General features: G+C 38.3%; 1 pseudogene; it reads right to left on the reverse strand.

Annotated features, from left to right (window-relative positions):
* Positions 1–16287: 16287 nt before the first annotated feature.
* Positions 16288–17023, reverse strand: LOC132612153 (uncharacterized; annotated as a pseudogene).
* Positions 17024–19969: the final 2946 nt, after the last annotated feature.

The following is a 19969-nucleotide window of genomic DNA, read 5'->3' on the forward strand; positions in this document are numbered from 1 at the left end:
AACGGGAGATGTCCAAAGATAACTATGGATAATATCAAATGGCATACATGTTTGTGAATGAGATGCAACAAATGGCAATTTAATCAGTTTTCCAAGAGTGCAGGAATGACAAACATGAGACTTAATCGGTCCATTACATTTAATAAATTTATTTTGCCTAAGGGAGTAGAAAACAGGTGCTCCCGGATGACCCGAGCGATCATGCCACATAGATGAAGTTAAAGCTGCAAAAGACGATGGTGGTGTGGTGGTGATGGGATAAAGCTCACCCCGACTATCACATCTCATTAGACGCATCCCCGTCCGATAATCCTTCACAGAAAAACCAAAAGGATCAAATTCAACAGAAACTGAGTTATCTATGGTGAATTTTCGAACTGAGACTAGGTTCTTGATAAGATGAGGAGCATGAAGAACATTTTTTAAGGCTAAAGGTGGGTTGGGGAGCTAAGTTGGTATGACAATAACCACAAATTGGAATTGAATGACCATTTCCGACAATTATACCACGATTATTGCTCAAATAAAAATAAGATGAAAGGTTACCTTACGCGGATGTCATATGAGAAGTGGCTGCAGTATCAATATACCAATTTGCATCCGGAGGAGTGAGCCCAAGTGTGTGCATCGCTGCCTCGACGTCAATTGGAGTGGGCTGAACGTCGGTAGAGTAAGCTTGTGGTGGACGTGGCCCAAGTATGCCAGCCTTCCTCTGTTGAGTGTTGGTCCGTGGCCGTAGAGTAGTTGGATACGGACAAGGAGGCACAGGCCACGGCATGTAGGGGCCACTGCCATTGCTGTGCATTCCCCATCCAAGGCTACTACCACTGTTGCTCCTGGTCGTGGTGCTGCTGCCAGCTGCCACGTCCACCACCGAAACCACCACTGTTTCGGTTTTTGCTGCCCCTATTGCCACGGTTCTTTCCACCATTGTTGCTGCGGTTTTGATGCCTTTTACCACTATTATTCTTACGGTTTGGGTGGTTATTGTTGACACCCAATTTTGTCCCTTTCCTATTTAATTTACCCGGGCTTCTAAATTTGCTGACGAGCTAAATAATTTATTTTCACTACTATTAATATCGCTACTTTTATTTTTTCAACATTATAAGTATTACTCTATCAAAGATTTTAAACGGTTAGTCATCGTTTCGTTTTTTCGGGTTTGGACTCGTTAAATTTATTACAAGACCACATTTTTGCAAAATCTTTATTCTTCTACATATTAATTGTCTTTGCATAATATATATTATACCAGTTATTAAATTAGAATCCCAAAATATTTTAGCGGAGGAACGGTCAACAATTTTCAACCAATTAATGGCTTAAAATACAAATGCAATATTATTTCCCTACCCAAATAAACAACCCACATTTTAATACCCAACCCACATTTATATCAGCCCATATTTAAATTAATAGACCGGCCCAAACGAATTATTGGCCAGCCCATTACCCGACTCGGTCCAGCCCCTCCATTTCCCCTCCCCTTTTAACCCTAATCCCATTTCCGCCTCTTTCTTTTCCTCTTCTTCTTTTTCCGCCTCCCTCCTCTCTCCCTCTCTCCCTTTCACCGCCGCTCCCACCTCCCACCATTTGCGCTCTCTCCACTCACCTCTGTCCCCCGCTCTTCTCTCTCATACGCTCCTCTCTCTCCTCATATTTCCCTATAAAGAACAGAATCATTAAACATTTTAGGGGGGTTTTTTCTTACTGAGCGTTTTCGGGGATTTCCAGTATTCCTGGGGGATTTCTGGAACAAAAAAAATCCAATCAACTTAGACAAATCAACAAGAAAACAGACATCGATCAAAGATTTTGGAACCCAAAAATCCCCTACAAAAGCATCAATTTTAATCAACAAAAACAGCCAACAATAACTCTATTTGCCTTTCCTTTTATTTGTTTTAAAACTCTAATTACTTTAATCGGGTACAAATTCGGATTCTTCGAGTTCGAGGGTAGATTCGACGACGTCGGCACCCACTTCACTGCGCACAAAAAAGGTAAACTCGATATATTTATTATTTATAATTTGTAGTTTCTGCTTTGGTTAGAATCTAGCCCTTCTGCTATATTTTCAGTAGTTAGGTATCTTTCTCTGTCGTAGTGTCATTCGCTTGATGTTCGGGTGCTGTTAGGATTGGATATTAATCGCTAATTGAATTTGAAAGGTGTCTATTGTAGTTTGGATGATTAGATGAAATTTACAAGACTTAGAACTTATTTAAAGTCGAATATACATAGGATATACAGTGGTTTATCAAAGTAAGAAGAGCATATACATTCGATATACATCTGATATACGTGCCATGGTGTATATATCTTGGGTATATTATGTATATGATTAAAGAAGGTCAGCACTGTCCCTCTTTTGCCTTATTTGTCTGGAATAATGTATTCTGTTATATAATTAATTTATTTAGATTTGGATATGATAGAATGATTATGCAACATGTCGATATTGGTTGTTGAATTCTGTTTGGTTTTAAATCCGAATTTTGTGTTTAGCTTCATTAATAAGTCATGTATTAAACCTTGTTCCATTCTCAGTTGGTCGGGTTGTAGTTTAGTAACTCAGCAGGATTGTGCATATTTTGATTAGTTTGGATTAGGCACATTCATGTTTTAATTAGTTTAGCTTCGGTTTTTTTTAGTAACATCCACACGTTCACATCTTTGTTTAGTTTTTCCAGTCTAGCAGTTAACAGTCCTGCATGTTTGTGTCTTAATTTGGTTTGCTTTAATTTCAGTTTTATAAATGCTTATATGTTCACACATGTCTGTCATTTCAGTCGGTTCAATTGTGTGTGTTCCGTGGTTAGTCAATCTAGTCTTAGTTAGTATCTTGATAGGATTCGTATATGTTTTTATGTTTAGCTAATGGCAGTTTTAATGGTCGATAACACAATTGTTGCTAATATGATTTTTCTCAAATCTGTTTTGAAACTTTCTTAATAACATTCCTTCACCTGATCTTGATTTTAATTCAAAGTCATGAATTGAGTTAAGTCCATACTGTTAAGTATTATATTAGGCTTCCATAGCTATGAAACATGCTTCTAAAGGTGTTTTGGTACTTTGCAAATCCTAAGTACATATGTGTGTTTGAAGACTGGATAAAGGGTTGAATCTGTGGAGTTTCAGTGGTTTAAAAACTGGATTTTGTGGCAACCTTATGATATTATGCATTAAGCTTTACATTAATGTCGGCCTGGTGTTTCCCTATCCCGTTGTTTCCCCCGCATCTCGCTTGGTGAAATGTTGAATAGCTTACACTGATGTAACTGTCTGCTTTAAGTCTGGATATGGCTGATGCCATATGAACCCCGGGTCTGATTTTGAGTTTGTACCACCATTGTTGTTTAGATTAAATGTGGCTAGCTGTTAATAGAATCCTATGTCAGTAGCGAAGGTCTAAATCATGAAAGTTTACCTCGGTTGATATGGACTAGTGCTAATACAAATTTGTTTAATTCAGAGGCATAGACAGTTGCTGAGTCACTCTGATCAATTTTGGCTATTAACCAATGTGAACTTGCTTAATTTGAACTATTGCAGCACATGCCATAAAAAATAATTCTAACTAGCATTGATAGTGAACTACCAAACCATGTCTTGATGTGTATTTCCTTTATAAAAGCATGACTGATTATTGTTTCCCAGTTATAAAAAACTGAATCTTTCTCTATTCTAAAATGGATCCTGAGTTGTATGTTCAAATTCTTTCCTTAAACTTTGAGTTATAATCTGGTTTCAGTTCTGTTTATTTAATGCGTCATTAACCCGTGACCAAGTTATGATAAGATTAGCATCAAGTTTTTATCAGAGATAGCTACATGGATCACGGTACAACTTTGTTTGACTTAAAATATAAAGAATCAGTCTCAAGCTGTGTTTACAGTCATGTTTTATATTGAGCTTCCCAAGTGTTAAGTATCTAGTCGTGTGCGAAAAAATGTTGTTTCTAATAACTTCATCGCCCACTGTATCTGCTTGCCTGATACTTGGACCTTATTGTTCATTTCATCTATTTCTCAAAAAACATTAGTTACGGCTAAAGCTTTGTTTTGGACTGGGTATTTCCTTGAATTTATGCTATACATGTCACTGATCCATTTCACCGATCCATCCTATCTTTGAATTTACATTATACATGTCTAGTCTTATTCATTGATTATATACTAATCCTTTTCTTTCATTTTTATGCATAGCTATCACATACGAGTCCCTCGGACTTGTCTCCTTCCACATTTGGCGTTGGGCCAACAGCCCAACATGATCACCACCATATCAGCACAACCATAACAGTGGCAGCAAACAGAAAGTGGGCCGAGCCCATTTAAATCATTTTACTTTTTATCTTATTTCTGTGTGCATTTAACTTGTATCGTATGACTAATATTTGTGCTTGTTAATCAAGATAAACTTTAGTAACATTAAGAGTTTTAGTTTAGTAATGGGTAGTTAATTCCACAAATTACATTCACTTCTATTTTTAAAACTATTTATAGTATCTATAACATTTATTTGAGTAATTGACTTTCGAAATAGCGTGACTATATCTTTTAGCCAAAGGAATCATAATTTATGCTTACTATTTTAGAAGTTTAAAACGTCACGAATTTTACATAACGTTAGCTTATTCTAAGAAATAAAAGGCAAATCAGTTTCAACGGATAACTTTTTCACTTTAGTTCCTTTCCAACACTTGAAATACATATTTGTTTAAAACAACTTTCGCACAATATACATTAAACTAATAATCCTTCTATAAAACCTTTAAGCTTTATTTAATATTAATCTCACAATAACTCTTTTTTTTTTTATTTGTGAGTCGGCATAAACTCACTTTTTCCCAAATACATATAAACATTACATGTTCCGTTTCTTTTAGTTTATTTTAACTATACACAAATTATTATGTTTTCTACAAGTATTATTTTAAACAACACTATTACACTTTCATTTAAAAACTTTAACAATATTTGTAAGTCGTTTTTCAAAATAGCATTAGCAGTACTCTTTTATACAAATTATTATTTTCTACAAGTCTTATTTCAAATAGCATTCTTACATGGCTATTTACCACTTTAGTTATATTGACAAAGCCATGTTCTTTTCTATAATACTATATTTACACTTAGCCTAACTAATCGTAAGTCCGGTCGGTTAACCATTGTTAATGGGTCTTAAAGGGTGCCTAATACCTTCCCTTTAGACTAATTGAACCCTTACCTAGAATCTTAAGTTTCGCAGATGTCACGCCCCGAACCATGGCCTGGACGTAACACGGCACTCGGTGCCTGACTGCATGTGACCGAGCGAACCACATGGCTTGCTGAATCATCATGATACATAACATATGCGGAATATAACGTGAATGCATAATGAGCCTTTATAAAACATGGTAAGTCATAATACTTAATAAAATACTTGTTTAAGCATGAGTGAGCCAAAATGGCTATACGACTCCAAATGTCTGACATGACATAACTGACTTGTCTAGTCTATGAAACCTCTATCATGAGTCTGACTGAAAAACATACTTACTGGGACAAGGCCCCCAGCATACCTTTAGATGCATAATTAATCATAAAACAAAAGTTGACTAAACCCCGAATGAGATGGGGCTCACCAATAAGCTGATACGAAGGTTGCCCTACTGAGCAGATGTTTCGTCCTGTATATCAGTACCTGCATCGTGAAATGCAGGCCCCCAAGCAATAAAATGGGACGTCAGCACATTGAATGTACTGGTATGTAAAGCAACCGAAAGAAACAACATGGGACATGGAATAACATGATAAGAGCTGAAACTGAAAAACTTGGACATGAACATGAGCATGAGTACATATGTATATATATAACATTAGTAAAAACATGATAAGTAGGGAGAGCAATAACTTATAACCGATCCATGGTCTGGTGCTTGCGTCCCGCCAGCAGGACACTCAGTCCTTGCCAGGGAACATGAGATTTGCTAAAATATGAAAGGATCCAGTCATTATGAGAGATCGTCCGGGACATGGGTGGAGCGATCCTCATCCTACGGTGGCTACGTAGTACCAGGCTATCTGAAGCCCTCCTCGGTAATTAATGCAACTCCCAAAACATGAACATGTAAAATAGTGGCACTTTCTGCCCATGGTATATATCATGAATCATAACTTGCTTGTACATAGTGTTCATGAATCATAACTTGCTTGTACATAGTGTTCATGAATCATAACTTGCTTGTACATGGTTTTCATGAATCATAACTTGTTTGTATAGTTTCATAAGATAACTTGTCATAGTCTTGCAAAACATGTTTTTGGTTCATGAGTAATAACAATAGTTCGAAATCATATATATATATACTTGTCTTGAAAACATGCTTGTAACTTGCTGGATGAAATCATAAAGTTTCATATAAACATAATGAGAACACATGAGGAAGAATTCATGATTCATGGATTTAGCTAGGATTCCTAATATCCGTAATGGAAGATTAGGAATACAATGACGAACATAGATACAAAATTCATGTACATACATACATAATTACGGGCTACCAATATGTTGGGTTTAATGCCCTAGGATTTGAACTTCATAGATTTTACGAAAACGGATCATGGGGAAGAACGTAGAGATTCCCACATGTGGATGGAAGTTCTACATACCTTGACTTCCTGCTTTTGAGTGTATCACAATGTCCTTCAATCCCTTCAACTTTAATCTATACCAATACAGGTCATAGGGACTCTATATTAGCAACAATATCCATGTTTTGTTCATCTAAGCATTTTATCAAACACTTGGTGGGCATGAAGCTCCACAACCTTCATTAATGGTGTTTTCTTCCCCCAATCCCCATTCTATTACTTCTAGCTGATTCTACAATCTCAATTAGATGTAATTGACATCATTCTTCATCACCCATATGAATACAACAATCTCAAGTCAACAATCCAAAAACCCTAGCATAGTTCATATAATTCTCTTTATCAAACCCATTTACTATTCTCCCAAGAACTTATCAACACTTTAATCATCATGAAACATCATAAAACTTACCTTGGTTATTGTAGGAACAAGCCTTGAGTTGAAATACTTCACTTGAACAAAACCCTAGTTCCACCTTCTATGGAGTTTCTTGACTTGAATGGATTTGATGTGTTTCTCACACTTAGTTTTGTGGATTGATGAAGTGGATCTTTTGTTTCACTTGGATTCTTGCATATGGAGTGTTTGGATGGCTCTAGAGAACCCTTGAGTCGTGTAGGAGAAATGGGAATGAAAAAAATGGGTTTGGGTCTCTTATTAACATCTTAAAATCTGACCCATCGGGCAATTCTACGCCCATTTTTACGTTCCGTATAATGGTTTTACGGACCGTATAACTCACCGTATAACCATTTCAGTGATTTGGACATTCTGTGCTCATTTTACGGTGGGTTTTACGTCCCGTATAATGGTTTTACGGTCCGTATAACTTACCGTAAAACCATTCCAGTGATTTGGACATTCTGTGCTCATTTTACGGTGGTCTGAGTAAATTTTACGGACCGTATAATTGTTTTACGGACCGTATAATTGAACCGTAAAATTGCCCAGCAAAATATGGTTTTTTGTGACCATTTTACGCTGGCTTGAGTCAATTTTACGGACCGTATAATTGTTTTACGGATCGTAAAATTGAACCGTAAAACTGACCCTCAAAATATCATTCTCTGTGACCATTTGACGGACCGTATAAATGTTTTACGGACCGTCAAAATGTTATACGGACCGTCAAATGGTCCGTCAAAATTCTCTGCTCGGACAGTCTGTCGTATAATGGGCATAACTCTTTGCACGGATGTCCGTTTGAGGCCCATAATATACCGTTGGAAATATATTTCAAGGGGCTACAACAATTATCAAGGAAGTTTTCCCAAAATCCAAATTAATAGAGGGGTTATGGTCGTTGGAAGTAAGACCTTCCATAAACTCACTTGCAAACATGCCCCGTAGAGTGGCTTCCAACTTTTCCTTGCTCAAAGACATTTCTTATGACTTAATTGGTTTTCAAAACACTTCCTATAACCCTCATATTGGTTCCATTATATTATCATCTTATGAGTCAAACTTTTCGTCCGAAGTTACGAGGTGTTACAATATCTCCCCCTTGGGATCATTCATCCTCGAATGATAACCATTCGGGATTCTACAAAAATTTCGCCAGAGTTTCCCCTGTAATAAGGCACTACCAACCTGTCACAACAACCCATAATATCATTGCCTCACAGGGCTACATCACAATAGCATTATAAATTGGCCACACACGACCAATAGCATGAAAAGAAAGCTTACATACCTCAAAATCTTGGTGCTTCATCATAAATCTCTTCTGCAGGCTGAAACAAGTGCTGGTACCTGGATTTCGTATCCTCCTCGGCTTCCCATGTAGCTTCCTCAACTTTCTGACTCCTCCACAGGACTTTCACTGAGGCTACTTCCTTAGTTCTCAACTTGCGAACTTGACGATCAAGAATGGCTACAGGGATCTCCTCATAGGTGAGGCCATCCTTAACTGTTATAGCATCAGCAGGAACAACCAACGAAGGGTCTCCCACACACTTCTTCAACATGGATACATGAAAAACTGGATGAACAGCAGCTAACTCTTGTGGCAACTCAAGTTCATAAGCTACCAGACCAACCTTTCGTAGAATTCTATAAGGTCCAATATATCTGGGACTAAGCTTCCCTTTCTTGCCAAATCTCATAACACCTTTCATGGGTGAGACTTTAAGGAACACTCAATCATCAACTGAAAATTCTAAATCCCTTCGTCTCACATCTGTATAAGACTTCTGGCGACTCTGAGCTATTTTCAAACGCTCCTGTATTAACTTGACTTTCTCCATAGCCTGATAAACCAAATCTGGTCCTAACAACCCTGCTTCACCAACTTCAAACCAACCAATTGGTGATCTACACTTTCGCCCATACAGAGCTTCAAATGGTGCCATCCCAATACTAGCATGATAACTGTTATTATAAGAAAACTCGATGAGAGGCAAGTGATCATCCCAATTACCTTTGAAATCCAAGACGCATGCTCTCAACATATCCTCCAGAGTCTGAATAGTACGCTCTGCCTGGCCATCTGTTTGTAGGATGAAAAGTTGTGCTGAGGTTCACCTTGGTACCCAATCCTTTCTGAAAGGATTTCCAGAAGTTTGCTGTAAATTGAGCACCACGATCTGAAATAATGGACACTGGTGTCCCATGCAATCTGACAATCTCATTAACGTACAACTTGGCATAATCTTCTGCCGAATATGTGGTCTTGACTGGCAAAAAGTGTGCTGACTTAGTAAGCCGGTCAACGATCACCCAAATAGAGTCATGTCTCCTAGCTGAACGAGGTAAACCTGATACAAAATCCATATTGATCATTTCCCATTTCCAAACCGGAATATCAATATTCTGAGCCAAGCCACCAGGCCTCTGGTGTTCGGCTTTCACCTGCTGACAATTCGGGCACTTAGCTACAAAATCTGCCACATTCTTCTTCATATCGTTCCACCAGTAAATCTCCTTGAGATCATGATACATCTTAGTGGAACCTGGGTGAATGGAATACCTGGAATTGTGAGCTTCTGACAAGATTCGCTCTCTGAGTCCATCTACATCTGGGACACATAATCTGCCTTGGTACCTCAAGGTACCATCATCTCCCCCTTGTTCAAAAGCCGTCGTCTTATGCTTGTGAATCCCCTCTTTCAGCTGCAACAAGTAGGGATCATTAAACTGTTTCTCCTTGACTTCAACGACTAAAGAGGAAAGAGCACTATTCTGAACAACCACACCGCCATCCTCGGAGTCCAAAAGTCGAACTCCAAGATTGGCCAAACGGTGAACTTCTTTTGTCATAACTCTCTTATTCACGTCCACATGGGCTAAACTTCCCATGGAATGCCGACTAAGAGCATCAGCTACAACATTCGCTTTCCCCGGATGATAGAGAATATCCACATCATAATCCTTAAGCAATTCGAGCCATCTCCTCTGTCTAAGATTTAGCTCCCTTTGCTTGAAGATATACTGCAGGCTTTTATGATCTGTGAAAATATCAACATGCACTCCATACAAATAATGATGCCATTTCTTAAGTGCAAAAATTACAGCTGCCAACTCTAAGTCATGAGTCGGATAATTCTTTTCGTGAACCTTGAGCTGACGAGATGCATAAGCTACAACCTTATCATGCTGCATTAAGACACATCCGATACCAACTCCCGAAGCATCACAATAAACCACGAACCCTTCAGTTCCCTCTGGCAAATTCAAAACTGGAGCAGAAGTCAATCTTTTCTTCAACTCCTCAAAGCTTCGCTCACAAGCATCTGACCATTGGAACTTAACTTTCTTCTGTGTCAACTTAGTCAACGGAGCAGAGATAGAAGAAAATCCTTCTACGAAGCGTCGATAATAGCCTGCCAGACCCAAGAAACTTCTTATATCAAAAACTGAGGTGGGTCTGGGCCAACTCTTTACGGCGTCAATCTTTTGAGAATCAACTTTAACACCTTCACCCGAGATCACATGGCCTAAGAATGCCACTGATTTAAGCCAAAACTCACACTTTGAGAATTTTGCAAAAAGCTCGCGATCTTTAAGAGTCTGCAACACTATTCTGAGGTGTTCTGCATGATCGGCCTCATTACGGGAATACACCAAAATATCATCAATGAAGACAATGACGAATAAATCGAGATAAGGCTTGAAGACCCTGTTCATAAGATCCATGAAAGCAGCTGGCGCATTTGTCAACCCAAATGACATAACAAGAAATTCAAAATGGCCATAACGGGTTCTGAAAGCGGTCTTCGGAATATCAACTTCCTTAACCCTTAACTGATGATAGCCTGTTCTGAGATCAATCTTGGAATAACATTGGGCGCCCTGCAGTTGGTCAAATAAGTCATCTATTCTAGGAAGAGGGTACCTGTTCTTAATGGTGACCTTGTTCAGCTGACGGTAGTCTATACACATGCGTAAAGAACCATCCTTCTTTCGGACAAATAAGACTGGCGCGCCCCAAGGCGAAACACTGGGCCTAATAAACCCCTTGTCAAGAAGATCCTTCAACTGGGCTTTTAACTCTTTTAACTCTGCTGGAGCCATTCTGTATGGCGGAATAGATATCGGCTGAGTATCGGGAAGTAAATCAATTCCAAACTCAATCTCCCTGTCAGGAGGGACTCCTGGAAGATCTTCGGGAAAGACCTCTGGAAATTCATTTACAACTGGTACAGATTGAAGAGTTGGAGTCTGAGCATCTGAATCCTTGACTCGAACTAGGTGGTAGATATAGCCTTTGGAAATCATTTTTCTAGCTTTTAGGTAAGAAATGAATCTACCCCTGGGTACTACTGAATTACCCTTCCATTCTATGACTGGCTCATTAGGAAACTCGAATCTTACCACCTTAGTTCTACAACATACTGTGGCATAACATGAAGCTAACCAATCCATACCCATGATCACATCGAAGTCTACCATTTCTAATTCCGCTAAATCAGCTATGGTTCTGCGGTGATAGACTAAAACCGGGCAACCCCTGTAAATACGCCTAGCTATAATTGACTCCCCAACTGGGGTGGACACCTCGAAGGGTTCATACAATTTTACAGGTTCAATACCAAATTTCTTAGCAACAAAAGGGGTTACATAAGATAGGGTAGATCCTGGATCAATAAGGGCATATACTTCAAAGGTGAAAACTGTGAGGGTACCTGTGACAACATCTGCTCTAGCCTCTGTATCCTGACGACCTGTCAAAGCATACAAACGGTTCTGACCTCCGCCTGTATTGCCGGACCTTGCCGTTCCACGCCCCTGCTGGGCCTGATTGTGACGAGGAGCCGCTGAATTTATGGACTGCGTCATATTACCTCCGGTTCCCTGTCTGGCTGATGGACAGTTCCTCTGAATGTGGCCCTTCTGTCCGCAACCATAGCACACATTTGTACCGATACGACACTCACCTAAGTGTCTCTTGGTACATTTGGTACAAGCTAGAATAGTATAGACTGACTGACCCACACTAGCCTGAGAACGAGAACTCGATGGTCTAAAGTTCTGCTTCTTGTCATTTCTGAAATTAGGGACTGGGGCACTGGCTGCAGATGAAGCGGGTCCTGCTGACCTGTTCTTAAAGAACCGCCTACCTCCTCCCTGACTAAAGTTACTTGAAGATTTAGCCCTCTTGTTGAATTCTCTATCCTTTTGTTTCTGCAGAGCTTCCTCCTCCTTCAGTTCAGCTTCATTACCTTGCACAAATGCCAAGATCTTAGAGATAGTCATCTTATCATTCTGAGCAGCAGTCTTGGCATCTCTATGCAATTCGGGTTTCAACCCCAGTACAAATCTCCAAACCGTTGCCCTCATGTCGGGAACCATATGAGGAGCATATCTGGACAGCGAAATAAATTTGAGATAGTACTCTTGAACGGTTAAGCTACCCTGCCTCAACCTCTCAAATTCCATAGCCTTTGCTTCCCGGACCTCGATAGGCATGAAATGGCCAAGGAAAGCGTCAACGAACTCATCCCAAGTAGCAGAAGATGCTTCCTCCCCTCGAGATTGTTCCCATGTCTCATACCAAATTTGAGCAACATCCTGTAATTGAAAAGCACCAAACTCTGCTGCCTCAGTCTCAGTGACATGCATAACACGAAACACTTTCTGTAGGCCATCAATAAAATTTTGCGGATCCTCCTCAGCCTTAGTCCCTGTGAAAGTTGGAGGTTTCATTCGCAAGAATTCCTGAGTTCTTGAACTATTTGATCCACTACTAGCACTTAAGCTAGGGGTTGATTCTTGTCGCTGCGCCTGGTTGGCAACAATCTGAGTAAGCAGCTGGATGGCTCCTCTCATATCCATGTCAGAAGTGTTAGGAGGTGTAGCCGTAGGAGCAGTGGGGACTGTTGTTTGAGTCGGAACAGTCTCTTCGTGAGCTACTCCAGCGGCAGCTCTTTGGCTGGTGGCTGTCTTTTTATTCTTGTAAGTTCTTTTGTAAGGCATTTTCTGAAAACACGTACACGCACGAATTAGGAAGCCATCCTAAAAATACTACTCTAACTGCACGATCTAGAATATGAAAGAAATGAGACAATCCTGAATGTCTTGGTGGTCAACTGTTTATATGTGTGGGGCCCTCACACATATAAAAGAGACCCCACTGGACACGGTTTCATAGACTCCCTAAAGATCCTTGAACCTAGGCTCTGATACCAAGCTTTGTCACGCCCCGAACCATGGCCTGGACGTAACACGGCACTCGGTGCCTGACTGCATGTGACCGAGCGAACCACATGGCTTGCTGAATCATCATGATACATAACATATGCGGAATATAACGTGAATTCATAATGAGCCTTTATAAAACATGGTAAGTCATAATACTTAATAAAATACTTGTTTAAGCATGAGTGAGCCAAAATGGCTATACGACTCCAAATGTCTGACATGACATAACTGACTTGTCTAGTCTATGAAACCTCTATCATGAGTCTGACTGAAAAACATACTTACTGGGACAAGGCCCCCAGCATACCTTTAGATGCATAATTAATCATAAAACAAAAGTTGACTAAACCCCGAATGAGATGGGGCTCACCAATAAGTTGATACGAATGTTGTCCTACTGAGCAGATGTGTCGTCCTGTATATCAGTACCTGCATCGTGAAATGCAGGCCCCCGAGCAATAAAATGGGACGTCAGCACATTGAATGTACTGGTATGTAAAGCAACCGAAAGAAACAACATGGGACATGGAATAACATGATAAGAGCTGAAACTGAAAAACTTGGACATGAACATGAGCATGAGTACATATGTATATATATAACATTAGTAAAAACATGATAAGTAGGGAGAGCAATAACTTATAACCGATCCATGGTCTGGTGCTTGCGTCCCGCCAGCAGGACACTCAGTCCTTGCCAGGGAACATGAGATTTGCTAAAATATGAAAGGATCCAGTCATTATGAGAGATCGTCCGGGACATGGGTGGAGCGATCCTCATCCTACGGTGGCTACGTAGTTTCAGGCTATCTGAAGCCCTCCTCGGTAATTAATGCAACTCCCAAAACATGAACATGTAAAATAGTGGCACTTTCTGCCCATGGTATATCATGAATCATAACTTGCTTGTACATAGTGTTCATGAATCATAACTTGCTTGTACATAGTGTTCATGAATCATAACTTGCTTGTACATGGTTTTCATGAATCATAACTTGTGTGTATAGTTTCATAAGATAACTTGTCATAGTCTTGCAAAACATGTTTTTGGTTCATGAGTAATAACAATAGTTCGAAATCATATATATATACTTGTCTTGAAAACATGCTTGTAACTTGCTGGATGAAATCATAAAGTTTCATATAAACATAATGAGAACACATGAGGAAAAATTCATGATTCATGGATTTAGCTAGGATTCCTAATATCCGTAATGGAAGATTAGGAATACAATGACGAACATAGATACAAAATTCATGTACATACATACATAATTACGGGCTACCAATATGTTGGGTTTAATGCCCTAGGATTTGAACTTCATAGATTTTACGAAAACGGATCATGGGGAAGAACGTAGAGATTCCCACATGTGGATGGAAGTTCTACATACCTTGACTTCCTGCTTTTGAGTGTATCACAATGTCCTTCAATCCCTTCAACTTTAATCTATAGCAATACAGGTCATAGGGACTCTATATTAGCAACAATATCCATGTTTTGTTCATCTAAGCATTTTATCAAACACTTGGTGGGCATGAAGCTCCACAACCTTCATTAATGGTGTTTTCTTCCCCCAATCCCCATTCTATTACTTCTAGCTGATTCTACAATCTCAATTAGATGTAATTGACATCATTCTTCATCACCCATATGAATACAACAATCCCAAGTCAACAATCCAAAAACCCTAGCATAGTTTATATAATTCTCTTTATCAAACCCATTTACTATTCTCCCAAGAACTTATCAACACTTTAATCATCATGAAACATCATAAAACATACCTTGGTTATTGTAGGAATAAGCCTTGAGTTGAAATACTTCACTTGAACAAAACCCTAGTTCCACCTTCTATGGAGTTTCTTGACTTGAATGGATTTGATGTGTTTCTCACACTTAGTTTTGTGGATTGATGAAGTGGATCTTTTGTTTCACTTGGATTCTTGCATATGGAGTGTTTGGATGGCTCTAGAGAACCCTTGAGTCGTGTAGGAGAAATGGGAATGAAAAAAATGGGTTTGGGTCTCTTATTAACATCTTAAAATCTGACCCATCGGGCAATTCTACGCCCATTTTTACGTTCCGTATAATGGTTTTACGGACCGTATAACTCACCGTAAAACCATTTCAGTGATTTGGACATTCTGTGCTCATTTTACGGTGGGTTTTACGTCCCGTATAATGGTTTTACGGTCCGTATAACTTACCGTAAAACCATTCCAGTGATTTGGACATTCTGTGCTCATTTTACGGTGGTCTGAGTCAATTTTACGGACTGTATAATTGTTTTACGGACCGTAAAATTGCCCAGCAAAATATGGTTTTCTATGACCATTTTACGCTGGCTTGAGTCAATTTTACGGACCGTATAATTGTTTTACGGACCTTAAAATTGAACCGTAAAACTGACCCTCAAAATATCATTCTCTGTGACCATTTGACGGACCATATAAATGTTTTACGGACCGTCAAAATGTTATACGGACCGTCAAATGGTCCGTCAAAAATCTCTGCTCGGACAGTCTGTCGTATAATGGGCATAACTCTTTGCACGGATGTCCGTTTGAGGCCCATAATATACCGTTGGAAAGATATTTCAAGGGGATACAACTTTCATCAAGGAAGTTTTCCCAAAATCCAAATTAATAGAGGGGTTATGGTCGTTGGAAGTAAGACCTTCCATAAACTCACTTGCAAACATGCCCCGTAGAGTGGCTTCCAACTTTTCTTTGCTCAAAGACATTTCTTATGACTTAATTGGTTTTCAAAACACTTCCTATAACCCTCATATTGGTTCCATTATATTATCATCTTATGAGTCAAACTTTTCGTCCGAAGTTACGAGGTGTTACAGCAGACCTTAAACAGAGTTAAACTTTAAATATAACTTTAATAAACTTTAGGTGTCCTAATTCACCATAAATAATTAGGTGGCGACTCCTTAACGTAAACAAAAACAGGAATCTCCAATATGTCGTACTTCTAATTTAATCCCGGTTAAAATAGGGTATGACAGTTATTTCCAGAAGAGGGATTATCGCCGTAATCCCGAGCAATCATGGCATTAGCGGATCCCGTGGAAAGCTGTTTGGTGAAGCATGTTTCTTCGAGAATGATCATGGAACGGGCTTGATAGAAGAGAGGAAGAAGATTGCTTTGACGGATGAGTGTACCCACCCCCCTTATAGGCGTCAGTGAGTCCGGATACCATTCGAAGGATGAGGCGGTTATTGGAGACTGGAGCACCGACGTTCTTAAGTTGATCGGATAGAATCTGGAGTCGTTGACAATACGCGGAAGCATTAGGGAAGTCCTCCATATTAGTGTGAGAAAATTCATGCTCAAGAGTGACGGCTTGAGAATTTTTGTTGTCTTGGAATATGTCACGCAGCCTATTCCAAGCTTCCATGGCCGTGGAGTCGGGTTCAAGGATAGTATGCAATAGGTCAGTAGAGATGATAGCATAAATCCATTGAAGAACCGTGGCATCAAGAGTTGACCATAACTCTTTTTCAGCATCGGTTTTGGGCACCTTTTCTTTCCCGGACTCCGGTGGAATGATATGGTGGAGGACTCTATGGGATTTGGCGTGGATTTTGAAGAGTTCCGCCCATGTCCCATATTGGACGTTTTCCATCTCAAGAGTAATGGAGATGTGATTTTTGATGTTGGAGACAGCCAAAGCTGGGTGGAAGAAGGACTTGGTGGAGTCAGATGAGGAGGAATCAGTCATGGTGGCTGATTGTAGGAGAAAGATGATGATGTTGACGCAGAGATGGAGGAAGAGAGAGGAGAAGAATCGTGCCCTAGTCTGATACCATGTAAGAAGGTAATAATCTGCTTGCATTAATCTTTGTCAACATGTGTATATATACAAAGATCCTAGGCTATAATGAAGGTAACTAAATATACACCTAACCATAATGGTAACTAAATATTCTTCTAATATATTTACGTCATTAAAGATGGTAACTAAATATTTACATAATATTCTAACAAAAACTTTTTTCTTTCTCAAAGTTTAGAGAATAGGGCCTGTTATTCCTAATTTTTTTTTTTTTGGACTGGTTAGGAAGCTTAAATCTCAGAATATCTAAAAGAGAAGATTACTAAACAAATCTACATATTCGGTCGATTTATCTATACAAATCGATAAAGATAAATAACCCGAACCGTAGCCCAAAATTGAAGAAACCGACCCGTTTATTCTATTTGGACAGCGCGGCACCCGGAACCTCTAAATTTTAGGTCTGCCACTGCTAAAGGCTGATATATACGGTCTGAATTTAGGCACCACTGTACCAGAAACATATTCTTTTTTCTGAAAACCATCAGCTGAAGCTTTTCATATCCAGCCAACACACCAGCACCAGCAACAACACGATTACCTTATATATACACGTATAAATACTTAAAATAAGAAATCCACAACTGAGAAATAACTCAAAAGTTCATTCCACACAACTTATGAAAATTAAGCGGAGCTGTTCAAACCTTAAGATGCACCTATAGTTAACGAACTTTTACGAAGGGTACAAAATGCTTATCAGTTTTCAATACTTTTTTTACCTGACACTAATAACGGAAACTTTCCAACACGTGACCTTTTTTTACAAGAGAAAAGAGAGTGAATAACTTAAAAGGTCATTGAACTATAGTAAATGTTTCACTAAAGTCACTTATATTTGTTTTGTATCATAAAGGTCATTCAAGTGTACCTATAAATTATACCAATTATACCAAAAACTAAAGAAATTATATTATATTAAAAGTGGGAAGATTCTAAGTCTAAAGTCAGATTACGAAAATGGCCATTAAAAATTAATGGACCATTTTACCCTTCATAAAATTTTCTTCTACTAATGAATAATTAAAGCTCCAATGAAAAACCGGGTAAGTGGAAACAATTGTTTCATCTTTCATTCATTATGGTAGGCGGTTGTTGTGCAAAACGTTTTAAAATTTTAAAATATCTCCGTTTCACACTTCTTTCATTTATTTGATCTTCTGAGCTTCTACCATTAAAATTCTATATTCATGTATAGTCTTTTTATATTCTTTTTTATACTTCATAAAAGTAGACTCAAGTCATTGCATCATTGTTATCCTTTTATTCTTTCTGCTAAAAAAATTCCTTTCCATGAATACCTTCTATTGATCTTCTCTCTTAGCATGCAGTCATGTACATGTAATTAAATTATTTTGTTTCGTGTTATACAAATTCAATTTTTGCTTACTGCCAACTATTATATATAGTTGCTTGTATATTCCGGAATAACATGTAAATGTAATACTTACAATTTAACAATAATTATTCATCACATGCTAGCTTGTTTGTTATTTTTATCATACACAATAAATATGGGACACATCTTGCAAGTCTCACGTTTTAGTTGAGACTTCTCAATTTTGCTACAAATTTGAGTCAAGATTTTTTTTTTAATTAACTGTGGTGTCCGGGCTAACTTGCGTTCACCTCGACTAACTCCGCTAGATACCTGTTTATTCAAGATTATTAATAATTCGTTTTCCTTTAATCAAACATTGTTTTGCTTCTTTTACTGGCCACCCTTTGCCTTTTGTTACAAAATTCTTTTTTGGTTTTCCCTTCTAAGGGATAGTAGAATTGAAGATACAGTTTGCAGCAACTTTGTTTCTCAAAATACAATCACAGAGGAGCTTCATATAAATTTTAACACATCTTTTTTATGCCTTATTATGCTTTTGTTGAAATTAATTTTCAAATCAAATCCAGAAACACATACTATATGTTTGTGGGTTTGATTTCAAATCTATCCCTATTGGTTTTGGGTTTCTATGATTTTTGGATGCTTAAGTTAAATGGTGAAGATAACATTAAATACTATAAGGTATCTTGAGACAATTCTAGGCTTAGAATAAATATAAGTGAATATCTATAACATCAAGAATAGTTCAAACTGCAGAAAAGTATCCAATTTATCAAAAGCATCCAAGTCGTTTTGAAATGATTAAAAAACGAAGGGTACATAGACAGTAACGTACACGAATCCTAAAGGGCATTCTTCCTCAAATCAACTTCATTTGCTTTTTTGCACTTTATGTTTTGGAATGGGTTAGTTTGACCATTGCTATTGAGGCTAAATTTGGTGGTATTAGCCTTCTAACATATTACTCTGATTACTCTATCATAAAAAATTAACAGTTCTTACGTCTTATAATTATAGTATTTCACATTATTAATGTTACATCCCGTGTTCTTATGTATTGGAAAGTGTGCGAGTTAAATGATATTAGTAATGGACACGAAGTTATTCCCCCAAGCGTATTGGTGGTAAAAGTGATGGTACACATGTATCGTAAGAATTTAAAGTTAAACCATTCTAAGAAAATAAATTTTGTCGAGGTTCGAAATTAATTTGATGAAATACGGTCCAAGCTATAATATCTCGTATTTTCGGACTAGAAAATTGAATCGTCCAACAGGAGCAAATTTACCCGAGCCCGGAGAATTCGATCATATCCAAGGATAAAAATCAAGAGCTCGGTGTATACAAGGAATGAAGTCCCAAAATGATTTAAGACAAAAAAAAAAAAAAAAAAAAAAAAAAACATGACGACGATGATTGAAAATAATATTTTGTATGTACCAAAAGGGACTATGGACTAGTGCTACGTCACATAATCATGGAAATGGGTA

This window comes from Lycium barbarum, chromosome 9 (assembly GCF_019175385.1).
Source record: "Lycium barbarum isolate Lr01 chromosome 9, ASM1917538v2, whole genome shotgun sequence".
In the NCBI taxonomy this organism is placed as follows: domain Eukaryota; kingdom Viridiplantae; phylum Streptophyta; class Magnoliopsida; order Solanales; family Solanaceae; genus Lycium; species Lycium barbarum.